The sequence below is a fragment of the Castor canadensis genome, chromosome 18 (assembly GCF_047511655.1).
Source record: "Castor canadensis chromosome 18, mCasCan1.hap1v2, whole genome shotgun sequence".
NCBI classification, from domain to species: Eukaryota; Metazoa; Chordata; class Mammalia; order Rodentia; family Castoridae; genus Castor; species Castor canadensis.
This window is the reverse complement of record NC_133403.1, coordinates 5142922-5150623: the sequence shown is the minus strand read 5'-3', so window position 1 is coordinate 5150623 and position 7702 is coordinate 5142922. Positions and strand designations below refer to the sequence as shown.

Sequence of the window (7702 nt, the reverse complement as noted above, 5' to 3'; positions counted from 1 at the left end):
CAAGTTCAATTTTACACAACCTATTTTCTTTGTGGTCTTTCAATTCCCACATTCCATTTTCTGTACTGATTTTTAAATGTGTTTTATAATTTTGTCATATTATTCAATTTTCATATTTTATTCAACTATCACACTGGTTGTTTCACATATTTTCCTAAATTCAGAAAAATATGAACCTTTCCTCTTGCCAATATTGGGCACACCATTCTAGAGAATAGATGCAGAAGAGCACACCCACACTGCCTTCATCAGATCAAGAGACTCATAATACTAAATACAGAAGTAGTCATTCTGAAAGGACAATTACAGCCACACTCTTTTGTACATAGATGTAAAAACAAAGCCAAAAGTTAGAGTCTTAATACATATTTTTAAAAGAAAGAAAGTGAGTTTTCCCAGCATCACACTCTTGGATTCATTAGAATTGTGTCCCTACCCTTTGTAGCTTACAGGGAGAAAGGGAAAAAAGACAGTGCTATCAGGTGAGTGGAGTAAACACTGGTTGGTTGAGAAAAAGTGCCTAGGTGGTCTTCAGTGAGGGTCCTGTGCACGGTCACAGGCTGTGGTTGTTGATGGATGGGTATAAGGTAGATAAGCTTCTGTCCCATTGCCCTGAAGGATATAGTATAGATGGTTACATATTGTGAAACCCAGTTTTGGTGAGGATGATATGAGCAGGAAGTTACCTGTTCTCTTCTGGCCTTTGTCCTGTGGCTTACTTGGTGACTGATATCACTAGTCAGCAGACAGGATTGTCACCATCCTTCCTTAAAGCCCAGGGGACTCAAGGTCCCCATTGATTAGCATTGTCCAGTCAGCCAAGGTTGGGCAGTTGAATAAAAGTTCATTCTTGGCCCAGATATCAAGTGACAGTTGGTTTGGAATGTCCTCATTTTGAGCCAGTTGGAGAGCCAAGAAGATCACAGGTACCCTAAATGGTCACCTGTTCTTCAGAAAGGATCCCTAAGAGGCAGTTCATAGAGAGAAGTTCCTGGGAGAAGATGCCCGCAAGTGTGACTTTCCTGATGTCCATTACAGGAGCTACATTTTGTGGAAACTGTCATAGGTTAGGATAAGATAGTTTCCCTTCTGTAAAGGCCCAATTCATTTTGATTATTAGTTTGATTGCATTAGAAAACTGCTTTGTGCCTTCAACTTTCTCCTAACTCAGGAGCCTCTCTTAGGGCAGCAGTCTTCCAAGGCTACTGATGATCTGAGAAAGCGAGGCTGTTAGCTCATGTTTTCACAAAATCATGTAGAGGACTCAGGTGCTCAGGGAGCTCTGTCACCAGGAAGACAAGGACAACCCTCTCTTTGAGCCATCACTCACTAAGTAGTGTTTTGAATGTTTTGAATTCAGTTACAATCTCTACATTCAATTATCTGAGCAGTAAAATAAGAATTTCAACCCTTTCCCTGACAATAACTTGGGGTTGATTTAAAGTCTTAGGATATAGCAGATGTTATGCATGAATCATCTACCAAAGTATAAGAAGAATTGCTTATTGACTGTGCACCAAAACTAGTTATGTAATTATAGCATTGAATGCATTAAGCAATGTATCCCCATGTTTTGGTAAGTACTCTTTTTCTTTGAAATTCTAAGAGAAATTGACCCCATTTTTTAGGTTACACATATTGGTGAGATTTTTCAGTGTATGGCTTTCTGTACCTGGCTGGCTGAAAATGACAGCATTCTTTCTACACAGCAAAACATGCACATGTCAGATGAGGGTATCCTATAATTGTACAATGAAAATGTGAATCCAAACACCACATTGAACACCAAAATAAGTACAATATGACATGTAAATGGAAATGAAAATTTAGATCTACGAAGATTACTAATTGTCTTTTGATCTTCCGCCAGCAGGATGTCCACAGCTGTCTCTATTGTAACTTATTTCCAGGATCTTCTTGCTCACTTCCGAAAATGGTTCTCTGGAAGCCATGACAATCTATAACTGCCCACAAGCAGTGGATCACTAATACCTACATGTTTTCAGACAGCAGGTGCAGCCTTCAGATGAAGGTACCGTGCAAATTTTATCATTCACTTCATTTGGGGAAAATGTTAACCTGCCATAATCTTTTACTTCCTGTGTGCCAGTGTAAATTCATTAGATCAGTTATTAGTGCTCTTACTGCAGAAATTCAGATCTATTTATTGCTTTATGCTTGGCTCAGGTTTTTTTAGTAATCAGCATCTCAAATTAATGTTTAGAATTCTGGTTAATGGTTGAAAATTAGCTGAAACTGGTCTCTTTTTGAAACAGTGTGTTTATACTTGCTACGTATTTGCTGTGCCATAGCTTTTCCTTATTCTTTTTCAATCCATCCACTGTGTTCTACCTGTCTCTATTTTGATAGAGCATATATGTGATTCCATTCATTCTGTTGTTTTTGAATTACAATTTACTTTTTTACATTTTTTGATTGGTAGACTTTGACTTCTACCTTTAGATCTACACAGTTAGTACTCTCTTCTAATAGTGTACTCAACTTTTCTGCCTCCCATGTCTGCAACATCGTTCTTGTTCACATTATCTTTCCTTTATAAAGGCCCAATTCATTTTGGTTATTTAGTTTGATCACCTTTATATCCTTGTAACAATTGAGGGAAAACAAAAGGGAAAGTATTCATTTCTTATTTATTCTTTCCCTGGTGATATTCCTTTTCTTTTTTTTTTAACTGTAAGTCCCAATGTAGTTTCTTCTCTCTGAAGAACGTCTTTATTATTTTTACAAGGCAGATCTACTGTGTTACAATGACTTACTTCTTGTCTATTTGGAAACTCCTTTATTTTTCTTTCCTTTTGAATTCAGTTTCATGGAAACAGAATCCTAGGTGGATGTTTTCTTTTTAAACCAACACTACAAAAATTTTCACTCCAGTGAAAATTACTGTTTGCATCATTTTTGCTCAGAAGACTGATGAAATTCTGTCATTTCTTCTACATAGTTCACCACGCTTTTCTAAAACTGGTTTCAAAAATTGCTTCACTCACTAGTTTCTTCCATTTTGAGTTTGATACACCAATGTGTAGATTTCTTATAGTTTTACTATAGCATTTACCCTTCCTGGTGGTCTCTCAGATTCCTAGATATGTGAATTATTTTCTGTCACTGATTTTGTAACATTTGCTCTTATTACATGAAATATGACTTTTGTGCTTCTCTGTTTCTCCTCTTCTACCTCCTCTTTTATTCTTATATGTACATTCTATAATGTCCAATAATTCTGAAGTATGCTATTTTTTTCATTCTTATTTCATGTGCACTGCATTTTTAAAATACCTTTCTGACATATTAAACTCATATTCTTTCTTCATGTTCAGTACAGCCTACTAATGAGTTCCTTTGAGGTATTACTCACTTATGATGCAGTGCACTTATTAGATTTCTATTATTTGTTTATATTTCTTTTTTAAAATTTTTTATTATTCATATGTGCACACAAGGCTTGGGTCATTTCTCCCCCCTGCCCCCATCCTCTCCCTTACCACCCACTCCGCCCCTTCCCTCTGCCCCCACCCCCTCAATACCCAGCAGAAACTATTTTGCCCTTATCTCTAATTTTGTTGAAGAGAGAGTGAGATTCCATCTCACAATTTTCATTGCCAATCTTTACTTGCACATTGCCTGTGTTTTCCGTAGATCTTTTAATACAGTAATAATCATTATTTCAATCCCTCAGGCTGTGTCATACGTGCATCTGCCCTAAGTCATGCTTTCTCTCCTCAGCCAGGACTTTTTCTTGCCTTAGAATGTCATATAAAATTTGGTTGAAATTCTGACATGATTCATCTGGCTTCAAAAGCTGAGGTTTTAGGATTTGGGTATTTGTTTTCATGTAAGTATAAAGGCCTATCATTCTGGCTTTGTGCTGGACCTTGTCCATTTTTGCTGTACTTATGGTGTCAGAACCTCCTCACTTGCTCCCTCCCTCCCCAGCCTTCCCTGTGAGCAGATACCCAGCGCCTCTGTCTAGCTTTTTCTTATTTTCTCCCCACTTTCCCTTTTCTTTTTCTTTTTCCCCCCTCGCCCCCTTTCACCATTTCCCCTCGGAGGCGCTTCCCCTGGGCAGGGGCAGAGCCGGTGTCCCCCCCCGCCTCTCCCCGGCCCCCGCCGCCCTATGGCGAGAGGGAGCCCCCTCCTCACCCGGGCACCAGAGGCGACGGTTGGAGGAGCGGGACCGACGGTGGCGGCGGCGGCCTCACGTCCGGGCTCATCATGGAACTAGTTCGCTGATTGACCAACGACCGCAGCCGTGCGTCCCGCTGGAACGCCTGCGCCCGCGCCGCCCTCCGGCCCGGTTCCCCCTCTTCTCCCTCCTCAGTCGGCCCGGTCGCCTGTCGCCGCGCGCTGCGGAAAATGAGGTGGTGACGGGCCCGAATGAGCCCGCGTCTCCACCGCGAGGCCTACAGCTCCGCCGGGGAGGAGGAAGAGGAGGAGAAGGCAGCTACATGAAGCTGGGTGGCAGGCAAATCGAAAGGGTATGATGAAGTTTCCAGGACCCTTGGAAAACAGAGATTGTCTTTCCTGTTGGAAAAGGCACTCCCGGGGAAGCCCAGATGTGGAAAGTGAACGTGCCGAAAATGCCTACAAGTCAGACTGTTTCTCCATCCCAGGGAGATGAGGAAATTCGGTGGTTGGCCAAACTCAAGTACCAGTTCAGTCTTTACCCAGAAACATTTGCTCTGGCTAGCAGTCTTTTGGATAGGTTTTCAGCTACTGTAAAGGCTCACCCAAAATATTTGAGTTGTGTTGCAATCACCTGTTTTTTCCTAGCTGCCAAGACAGTTGAAGAGGATGAGAAAATCCCAGCACTGAAGGCATTAGCAAGGGATAGTTTCTGTGGCTGTTCTGCTCCTGAAATTTTGAGAATGGAGAGAATTATTCTGGATAAGTTGAATTGGGGTCTTCACACAGCCACACCATTGGATTATCTTCACATTTTCCATGCCATGTGGTGTCAACTAGGCCTCAGTTACTTTTCAGCTTGCCCAAATTGAGCCCATCTCAACATTTGGCAGTCCTTACCAAGCAACTACTTTACTGTATGGCCTGCAGCCAATTTCTGCAGTTCAAAGGATCCATGGTTGCTCGGGCCATGGTTAGTTTGGAAATGGAGAAACTTATTCCTGATTGGCTTCCTCTTACAATTGAACTGCTTCAGAAAGCACAGATGGATAGCTCCCAGTTGATCCGCTGTCGGGAGCTGGTGGCACACCACCTTTCTACTGCAGTCTTCCCTGCCTCTACATTCCGTTTATGTCTACCGTCCTCTCAAGCACACCCTGGTGACCTGTGACAAAGGGCTGTTCAGATCACATCCCTCCTCTGTCTCAGGCCCAGATTTCGCCAAAGACAACAGCAAGCCAGAAGTGCTGGTCAAAGGTACTACCTTCTACCATCATCTCCCAGCTGCCAGTGGGTGTAAGCACACCTGTGCTAAACGCAAAGTAGAGGAAATGGAAGTAGGTGACTTCCATGATGGAATCAAACGGCTCTACAATGAAGAGAATGCTTCAGAAAATGTGGGTTCTGTGTGTGGCACTGATTTGTCAAGACGAGGGACATGCTTCCCCTTGTCCACCTCTGCAGCCTGTATCTGTCTTGTAGTTTTCAACAAGTGCTAACCATCCAGTGCAAGCTAAGGTTGACTGCTCTGAGGATGAGAACACATAAAACCAGAAACGGCTATAGAGGGATATACACTTCATCAGGCTGATTTGAAGTGAGCCAGTGAGAAAAAACAAAAAAACCCCTATTCATTTGGTGGCTAGTTATAACTCAACATTATTTAACTTAAAGATATATATAAAACCAAAAGATCCAAAATATTTTTCAAAAAAAATTTTGTAGCATATCAGTTCCATTCTTTTTTCTGCTAAAATGTAACTTGCCCCTGTCAAAAACTCATAAAATTCCAAAATTCGTTGTGATCAAACTTTGTTCCCAGAGTCCTGATTTAATTTTCTGTTGCTTTTGCTTGCTTCTCCAGTGAACACTTAAATGAATTTTATGCATATTGATCTGCATACTCTGACGTCCACTGAATAGTTAACCCTAGAAATTTTATTTTAGTGAGACAGCCATGTAATCTATGATTCAAGTTCCATTAGTCTGAAAAGAATACTTTGGAATTGTCCTAGGTGAATCAGAGGTGGTAATGGAAAAAGTTCTCATTTACCAAATTGATTTTTGTCTCATTTTTTTTAGACTAAATACAAAATTAGTTTTCATTTTTGTTTAAAGATGACATGTAATTAGGACACTTACATTTGTTGAAAGGATTTTTGACATTTATATAAAAGAATTTGTGATAAAGTTAATATATCCAGGTGCTCACCAAAGAAACATGTATGTAACATATAATTAGAATTTTGTAACTGATGTTTTCACTCATTTCTAATCAGTAGGAGAGACTGTCTAGATATGGGCAGCTCTATGATTTGAGTATATAATACTTAATAACTGAACTCAGCACCCTAGTTTTATGTTATGCTATTAGGATTTTCTTGATAAAAGTTATTCCCCTTGTCTCCAACACTCTCCAGTCTCTGTATTATAATTATTGCATATAGTGCATCTGAATTAATATCCATCTATTTATATTTGTTGTTTATTTAGTATTTTTTTAGCGTATCACATCTTCTGCTGCCTTTTCTGGTTTGATACAGCATGTGAAGTGAATCCTTTTTTCTCTTGATTTTAGATGACAGTCACATTTCATTTATTGAATTATTTAGTTATTTGTGGTAGTAGGCTTTGAAAGCAGGACCACAAGTTTGCTTACTAGGCTCTGTGCCACCAAGCCTTTTTTTTGTTTTAATTGATTTTTCATCTAGGGTTTTTCCTTTTTTTGGCCCTAGCCAGATTGCTGCACGATCCTCCTATACTTGACTCCTTTCTTTCACATTGTTTTAAATAATTGACTTTGAGTCTTTCATTTACACCTACACAGGTGGTACAAATTTCTTTTGCCCTATCCCTTGTAACATTACTATTGTTCACATCAGCTTTCCATTTTCTATAATTGCCCAATTCGTTGTTGCTGTTACTTTGAATGCATTGCTATCATTAGAACAATTAATAGTAAGAAAAGAAGGAGTTGGAACATAGGACAAGCAGTAGAATGCATGCTTTCTTTGCAAGCCAAGACCTTGAGCTCAATCCACCAGAATGACAAAAATGTAAGAAAATATAGAATATTTGTTTCTTTATTGTTGATTCCTTCAGTGATATTATTATTTTTTAGTGTAGTTCTCAATAGAGTCTATGCCATTTTTCCTTCTCTCTGAAGAAAGTATTTCAATGTTTCTTACAATGTGGGTCCACTGGTGAAACACTCAGTTTTCCTCTGATAAAGGCTTGAGTTTTCCTTCCTAATGAAACAAATTTCACTAGACGCAGAATTCTGGGTTTGTGATTTCCTTCAAAATCAATACAACTCTTTGATCTCTTCTTGTTTGCATCATTTCTGATGATAAGTCTTGTGCTATTCTACCCTTTCATCCACATAGGTCAGAATGCCTTTCTATAACTGGTTATAAGACATGCCTCATCCACCAGCTTCCTACAGTTTGAATGTGATATACTAATGTACAGGTTTTTTTCTTGTTTTTAGCATTCAACTTACTTGATGCTCTCTGAGCCTCCTAGAGTTGTCATTTATTATCTGTCATGGAATTTGTAA

At 39.6% G+C, this 7702-nt stretch overlaps 1 pseudogene; it reads left to right on the top strand.

Moving 5' to 3' along the window:
• The first annotated feature begins 4501 nt into the window (after window positions 1-4501).
• On the top strand, window positions 4502-5906 carry LOC141418774 (cyclin-I pseudogene; annotated as a pseudogene).
• The last annotated feature ends 1796 nt before the right edge of the window (window positions 5907-7702 follow it).